This window comes from Mus caroli, unplaced genomic scaffold (assembly GCF_978045245.1).
Source record: "Mus caroli unplaced genomic scaffold, Mus_caroli_1 scaffold_11, whole genome shotgun sequence".
NCBI lineage: Eukaryota > Metazoa > Chordata > Mammalia > Rodentia > Muridae > Mus > Mus caroli.
In genome coordinates this window covers 119,803,570-119,811,524 of record NW_028227266.1, presented here as the reverse complement: position 1 = coordinate 119,811,524, position 7,955 = coordinate 119,803,570, and the positions used below count along the sequence as shown (strand labels likewise).

General features: G+C 50.1%; 1 long non-coding RNA gene across 1 annotated transcript; it reads left to right on the top strand.

The window, feature by feature from the left end:
• The first annotated feature begins 283 nt into the window (after positions 1–283).
• LOC115031962 (uncharacterized) lies at positions 284–7,734 on the top strand. The gene is made up of 3 exons (XR_003837614.2): positions 284–864; positions 5,592–5,818; positions 6,456–7,734. It is a non-coding gene; the product is annotated as an uncharacterized LOC115031962 (long non-coding RNA).
• Positions 7,735–7,955: the final 221 nt, after the last annotated feature.

Below are 7,955 nucleotides of genomic sequence, written 5' to 3'. Positions count from 1 at the left end.
CCATCGCTCCTTATTTATGCAGCTTCAGTGGCTGAAAGTCCAGACCCTCCCTGGAGGTGCACAGTAGTCTCTGGAAGAGGTTGGAAGGAGCTTTGGGGATCCTGGGGAAGATATGATGGAGAAGAGTATGATGGGGGATATTACTGGGGTCTCCTAGACATGTAGTGGCCTAGAGAGACACAAAGAGAAGGTGCCAAGAGGAACAGGGAGAGAGGGAGATAGGGAAGGAGGGATGGGTGGAAGGAAGTTAGGAAGGAGGAAGGGAGGGAAGGAGACAGAAAGAGATAGATTAGATAGATAGATAGATAGATAGATAGATAGATAGATAGATAGATAGATAGATAGATAGATAGATAGATCGAACAGACAGAGACAGAAGACGCCCATGGGACCAGCAGGGGGAATCATACCATCAGAGGGGCGAGGCAGTTGGTCCATTACTGTGTAATGGGAGGAAATGGATCTAAGCATCCTCCCCCAAGCTGCAAGGGATCCCTTCTTCCCACATCTCAAACGTCCTTGCCTTTCCGAGAGGAGTCACATTTGATTTTACTTTGTGGTCACCTTGACTTCTACCGGGTAACTCCCTGCAAGAGCGTGAAGACACTTCCATCGCTGCTCCAGGCTTCCTCTGCCCTCTGTCTCCATGACTGCCCGTCTTGGATGCTGTAGCTCATAGACCTGGTGCACTGAGAAGTCTCAGGAATGACCCCCTTCTCCTTCCTGCTCAGCTTCCTCTGACTCATCGATTGATTTCAAGGCGATGCGACTCTCTACCTCCCCTGAGATTCCTGCACTCTGGGGAGTGACTTCTGGTTCTTTACTCCCTGGTCTGGGATGGCTGAGGAGGTGGGACTGCTACAGGTAAGGCTACCCAGGGACCCCATTTTGTATCTTCCCAATTGAAACCACAGAGGAGGAAGTGGTAAGAGGGAAGATCTTTGTCTTCTTTTCCCAGAATACAGCATGAGAGCACTGTGGGGACTGGGGGTACACTTGTGGTACCCCACCTGTGATGCTTTGATGTCTGATGATACAGTTGATGTCCACGTGTCTAAGACAGCAGTTTTCAACCTGTGGGTCTCAACCCCTTTGGGGGGGTCAAATATCAGGTATTTACACTATGGTTCATAATCATAGCAAAATTACAGTTATGAAATAGCAACAAAAATAATCTTATGGTTGGGTGTCACAACAGCATGAGGGACGGTGGTAGAGGGTCTCAGTACTAGGGAGGTTGAGAACCACTGGTCTGAGAACTTCTACCCCATGTGTGTTTGAGTATTTGGGGTATCGTGGAGCAGGTGGACAGAGGCCCCACTGTTCTTGTCTTGTGGGTGGTCCTTCTCTCAGGCATGCTCTGTGTGCTGTCCCAGACAGGCCTGATGGGACTGGGCTCCAGTTTTCTACTGAGGCAAACTGATTGTTAGCACCTTAACATATTGTCTTTTTCTGTCTCATTTCCCAATGACTATTCTAGAACTTTCTCAAATTAACTCTCAAATAAACGACTACTTCCTTCAAATGCTATATGCAGGGGCAGGGGCTAGCCCAACAGGACAGCTTTCTTTCAGTTTCTACATGTCTCTACGAGTGGGGTGTGTGGCCATTCTGCTTTGGGATTTGTAGGGACCACCCAGGGAACTTGAGGAACAGAGCAGCTGTCACTCATAAGCAACAGGAAAATCAGAAAATCATGGGACCGGGGACACATTGTGTGAATTAAATTCCCCCAATCAAATTGAAAACCCTCAAAGCAAACCATGAAGAACAGGGTGAGCCTGTTCTACTTGGGCTCTTCCAAACGCTAAGTGGCCATGGTCACTTACAAGATGGGGTATAGATGACAGAAATGCAGATGGATGGCTGAGACCTGGGATCTTTTTAAAAAAATAATTAATTAATATTTAATTAATTAATTAATGTGTGTGTGTGGTTGAGCATGTGCTTTGAGACACATCTGGAGGGCTGAGGACAGCTTTCAGGAGTCAAGTCTCTCTTACACCATGTGGGGATCAGAGATCAAACTCAAGTCACTGGGTTTGCTATCAAGCATCTTTACCCACTGACCCATCTCACCAGCCTGACCCTGAGGTCTTACGAAAGGGTTTGGGAGAGTCTAATTGTTGAAGAAGAGAGGCTGGGGTCAGGTCCCTATTTTCCCACATCTTATGTGTGTCATTCTGAGCCACATGGCTTAACTTCTCTGAGCCTCATTTTCCCTACCTGGAAACAGGGCTACCACCCTTTTGTAGGACTGTGACAGGGACCCAAAGGGACACTGATCAAAAGGAGATCAAAGGTTACACAATATGTAAATGGAGACTGACACTAGGTATATTCTCCTTCTGTCTCTGTCCTCCGAGGACCCACTGAAACCTGACAGAGGCCAGGATAAGGGTAAAGAGAATCCGAGAGAGAGCACCAGTCACTCCAGTCAGGCCGCTGCAGCCCATCGCATATAGCCAGTCTGCCTCTGTGGGCGTGAGAAGGAGACATAAATGCTGCTGGCCATTAAGCACGAGTTAGACATGCCATCCTGCCAACACATTTCAAAAGTGCATATCACAAGGCCCTTGTTGAGCCCTGGCAGTCAGCCAGGCCAGACCACAAAAGGATGTTGTTTCTCTGCTGGAGCTCCTGGGTGGCCAGACGGGCCAAGGCACTGCATTTCTGTAGTGTATAAGGCTCTTTGGTGGCTTCCTGCCTCCCAGCCATCCCTTTTCCTGGTGGCCGTGTCACAGACATCCCAGTAGCAATGCCCGAGTCAGCTAGGAAAGCACCCCTTTACCTGGCCCTTCCCTGCATCACCAGAAATAGCAAGCAGAGGGACTTCACACAAAGCTTTCACTGTGGGTTCGGCAGCCGTTTCTCTCCCTGACCCCCCCCCACCCCAGTTTGGTGTTTTCTCCCCTTGAAGGACTCAGGAAAAGGTTCTTTTATCTACAGTTGGTAGAAATCAGCTTCTGTCTGTGCCACAGAAGTCTGACAGACAGCCACAGTCAAGAGATGGCAGCAGGCATGTGATGCAACCAGCTGAAGCAGGCCTCCTTCCCAGCAGACCATCTGCAAATATTTATGGAGGCTCTACTGTGTGCCAGCTCTGTGCCCAGGTTTGCGGGGCACACAGGCGTCCTGTGTGAAACAAGGAATGTATGTTAGGAATGGAAAGACTAGTGGACATGCAGGAAATGGAAAAAGGTATGCCCTATGGCCCCTGACTATGCTCCTAATGCTTGGGTTTGCAGGGTAGAACAAGTCAGCACACAGAACACTGCCATGGTGCCTCAGTAACTGGGTGTGCTCTGGGAGTCTGTAGGAACTGGGGAGTGTGTGTGTGTGTGTGTGTGTGTACACACACACACACGAGTGCATATTGATGGGTGTGAATAAAGATGCATACACACCACAGTGTAAGAGGGGAGGTTATAGGACAACCTCAATGTCAATGTCCTCTTCCTTGTTTGAGACAGGAAGTCATATAGTTTGAAGCTTGGTGGTCCAGGCTGTTTGGCCTGTGGGCTTCGAGGAACCTCCCGTCTTGCAGTCAGAGCTCAGGGTTACAGACACACACACCACTGCCCCTGGTTCCTGTGGGTTCAGGGGATCTGAACTCAGGCCCCTCACCCTGGCACTGTGAGCGCTTTCCTTACCGAGCTATCTCACCAGCTGCTTTTCCAAAGTTCCAAGTTCCATGACTACTGGAACTTCATCTCCTGAGAGGTGTCTGCTCATCTCACCTGGCCACCTGCTGACTGGATCATGTGGTTATTTGTGTCTGATTTTTGGAGTTCTTCATATATTCTACAAATATAGCCAACTGTGACTCCATGGACCTCAGGCCCAGCTGTCTTGGAGACGGGTTCGTGGGTTGAGAGTGGATTTGTTGGCGTTCCTTGGAAGGGGTGAAGAGCCTGGTGTCGGTTACATCTTTTTCTACTGAGATTCTCTCTCAGGTTTCCTCTTCCCCCCTTTCCTTCCCTCTCTCCCTGTCTCCCCCTCCTTCACTTCTTCTAACACCCAAACCCCTGCCCTCCCTAATTGGATTAGACCTCAGCCTTGGACCCCTCACTTGAGGCTTTTTTTCAGGCACTGGAAGGCAGCCCTTCCTACTCTGTTGTGATGTTATTTTTGACAAAACTGCCTTTTGGTAAATACTTTTTGGGCCAATCTCACTGAATTAACTATCTGGGTCATTTGAATTTCTTCTCCAGGAAATAATTACGGCCTTTGGGAAATGGAAAGTGTGCTTCAGTTTTGCGAGCTGTGAGAAAAGATCAGCCCACTCTCCTGTGCTACCATCTTCCATCTCTATGTGACCCAGGGAACTGAACTAACAGTAACTCCCCTCTCAGGGTCCAGAGCTACTGTCAGTCTCTAGGGAGGTCCCTTGGCACTCAAGGTGGCTGTACAGAAGGAATGTGACATTCCCTGCCTGTGAGAGTCGTGACTTTCTTCCATGTGGCCAAGTTCCTTCTCTCTCTCTCCCTTTCTTTGTAATAACATTCTGTGTATCTCTGTCCCACCTTTAGAAGATAAGCAGACCAATAAGCGGCATCATTACCATGAGAAGGACCAGTGCTTGCTTCACAGGGCAAGCTGGGTGTCTCATCTATGCAAACTGAGGCACTGACAAGAGAACTAAAGGGATGCTGAGCCCACAGCGGCCTGTGCAAGGGAGGCTGCTGTGTGTGCACTTGTGCAAATCACAGACACCACGCCAGTATCCTGCAGTTATTGGGCAGTGTATGAGAACAGCAGCCTGGCAGCTGGGTTGCAGCCGGTGTGTCAGAACGGCTCAGTGCCCTCCATGCAATTCTGTGTGACCAGCTGTTATTGTGGTGGCAAGAGAAGACATAGAGGAGGTGGCAGCTGGGCCTGCTCCTTTAAAAAAAAAAAGATGTGTGTGTGTGTGCGCGCACGTGTGTGTGTGTGTGTGCTGTGCTGTGTGTATGCAGCTGTTCAAAGAGGCCAGACAGGGTATCAGATTCCCTGGAGCTGGACTTAGTTGTCAGCCATCAGATGTGGGAACTGGGAACTAAATGCTGGTATTCTATAAGAGCAGCAAGTGCTCTTAAGCCTCAGCCACCTCTCCAGCCTCAGGAGCAGACTCTTCAGTGACTAGGGACACGGAGAGATGAGGACAGAGGTGTCCAAGGGGGCAGGGAAGGGGACACTTTCCTTCCAGATAAGGACAGAATTAAGTGTTGGAACAGAAGGGACTCCTGACTCACACTCAAGGTGGGTGCAGGGACCTCATCAAAGACTTGGTTTTTGCACGTGCGAGGGATCAATGAGACTGGAAATGTCTACTGCGGTGGTTTGAATGTTTCTCACCTGGTCCCCGCTGGTGCTATTTGGGGAGGTTGAGGCAGGCTAGGGAGAAGTTGCTCTCCCAGACATAGTCCTTGCAGCCCAGCTCTGCTTCCTGCCTGGCTCTGACTCCCAGTCCAGGGGTTGCAGCATGGTTGCTCTCCTTGCTGCCATAGCCTCTAGGCTGTGACGGACCCTCCTTCCATATGTTGCTTCTGTCTTGAGAAAGTCAACTAATACATCTAAGTTTCTGCTTTGGTTTTGATGATGATCTACAGGTTTTACCAGCAGGGAAGAGAGTCAGATGCTAGGCCCAGAAAGACAACGCTTGGCCTCCAGCTACTTGTTCATGGAGGAGAGAGGGGCCGGTGCCATGCCGACTGATCTGTCTCAGCTACAAGCCCTTCACAATGGAAGTTTGTCTTTGCGTGGGCTCCACAGAAGCAACAGCTGAGTAGGATATGCGTGGGAAACGGAGTCGCCAGAGAGACGCTTCCAGAAGGAAGTAAGAATGGAGCAAAGTACGAAGGGGGGATGGAGAGACAGACTCAGCGGGGGAGATCAGAAGCAGAGTGCGGGGCTAGTGTGTGCTTGTCCCCACAGTGTGCTCTGTGTCACACCGCACACCGATGTCCTCAGCCAAGGCCACATGGCAGGGCTTCCTATTCCCTCCCAATCAGTGCCTGCCTAAGGGGAAACAGCAAAGGCTGGCACTTCCAGACTTCTGCTCTTGTGAGAAGCATACGGTGGGAGCCCTTCTACACAGACAGTTCTCCTAATGGGGATACTGGACATGAAGAGGCTTGGCAGCTGGAACAGGGGTACAGAGGAAGGAAAGAGGATTCTTGGGGGCTGGGCAGAGCTCTGGCCACAGTCCCTTCCCTACACTATAGCTTGTGCTTCCTCAAACTGACACATTCCTCCTCCTCCTCCTCCTCCTTCTTTCTCTCTCTCTCTCTCTCTCTATCTCTATCTCTGTCTCTCTCTCTAGTATCTGTGTGTACCTGTTAGTATGTGTGAAGGTCATTTGGGTACATGGGTACATGTGAATGCGGATGTGTGTACAGGAGTCAAAGGACAAACTCAGGAGATATTCATCTTTTCCTTTTTCTTTCTTTTTCTTTTTTCTCTTTTTTTGACAGGGTCTGTCACTAGGTCCTGGAGCTGGCCAGGCAGCCTAGGGTAGCTGACCCCGCAAAGCCCAGGAGCCTCCTGTCTTCAGCTCTTCACAGTTGAGCCCACAATCTCACCTCACATCACCACTGCTTATGTGCGTTCTGAGACTCAAGCTCACATCCTCATGCTTTCGAACCAAGCAGTGTGCCAACAGATCCAGCCCCCAGTTCGGGAACTCTTTCGGGACCCAAATCAGTGGTCAGAAACCAAAGCTGAAGATACCTTCTGACTCCAGGAGCTTGGTGACCAATGACTCTAAACTTCAGCATCTTGGTAATTCTGTGACGCTCCAAGGAGCTGTCTCCCTGCTTGGCACAGAAAGGGCAATGTCAGGAGTGGGCTGCCATGCCTGTTGAAAAGTCCCCGTGATCTGCTCCTCTTGTTTATGTACTGTCCTGGGGAAGGTAACAATTTAGATGGCAAATTGCGCTGCCAGGGCTGGGAGTCACAGTCTTAATTCCCGAGTATTTACTGTGACAGGTTTAATGTTCTAATATCTCAGGGAGTACCCAGGCTCCACTCCAGAGCAGACAAGATAGGAATGGCCAAGACGCCTCACTTGGCTTTTTATCCTGACAATTTATGAAACCTGATGCTTCCATTAGCTCTTAGGCTCTGGGGCCCTGGAGCAAGATCTGGGGAGCACCCCAGCTCTGACTGACTGCTGCCTGTCTCTCGTCCCTGAGTGAGCCCCTGGCACTAGCCTTCCTGCGGGGGATCCTTGGCAGGCCCCTCCTTGATGGCCTGTAGCTCCACATTACTTGGCAGCGGATGGCGATGCCTGCTTCAGTCAGGCTGTGGGGGACCTGAGGCAGCATCGGTGACATAGCAACCTCGCTTCCAAATTCAGCCTCAAGCAAACATCCGCATTAGTGATTCGTTTCCACCCTGGGATCCTCAGTGTGCTGTGGCTCAGACAGCCTCCTCCGCTAGCAGAGCGGATGCTCCAGCACTGGGTGGAAGCACTCCTAAGTCCAGTGGACAAAACCAGGCCACACTATCTCCCTCCATTTCTCCCCACATTCCTGCCCATAGGTCTGTGTGGACAGAAGGAGCTGAGGGCCCTTCCTACCTTATATAAGAGGGGGGGGGCGGTGGAGAAGGGGAGAAAGAATCACTCTGTAGCCCAGGCTAGCTTTAAACTTGTAACAAACCTCTTGCCTCAGTCTCCTGAATTCTGAGGTGACAGGTGCGAACCATCCCCAGCAAAATAAATTGTTACAAAGAAATTTGCTGGGAGCCTTTTAGTTCTTGACCATGAGCCTGGCTTCCTACTCCCTAATTTGAGCTTCTATTTCTTCCCCACAAATTATTCTAGTGAAAGGGAGAATATTTTATTTACCTAAATCTTCACTGTGTCTAAAGTGGTCTCCAGGACTAGGAATTGTGGGAAAGCAGCTGTTTTTAGCGAAGGGCCTGGCACCTGGTAAATCCTCAAAGGTCATTCACGACTGTAATTACTGTCA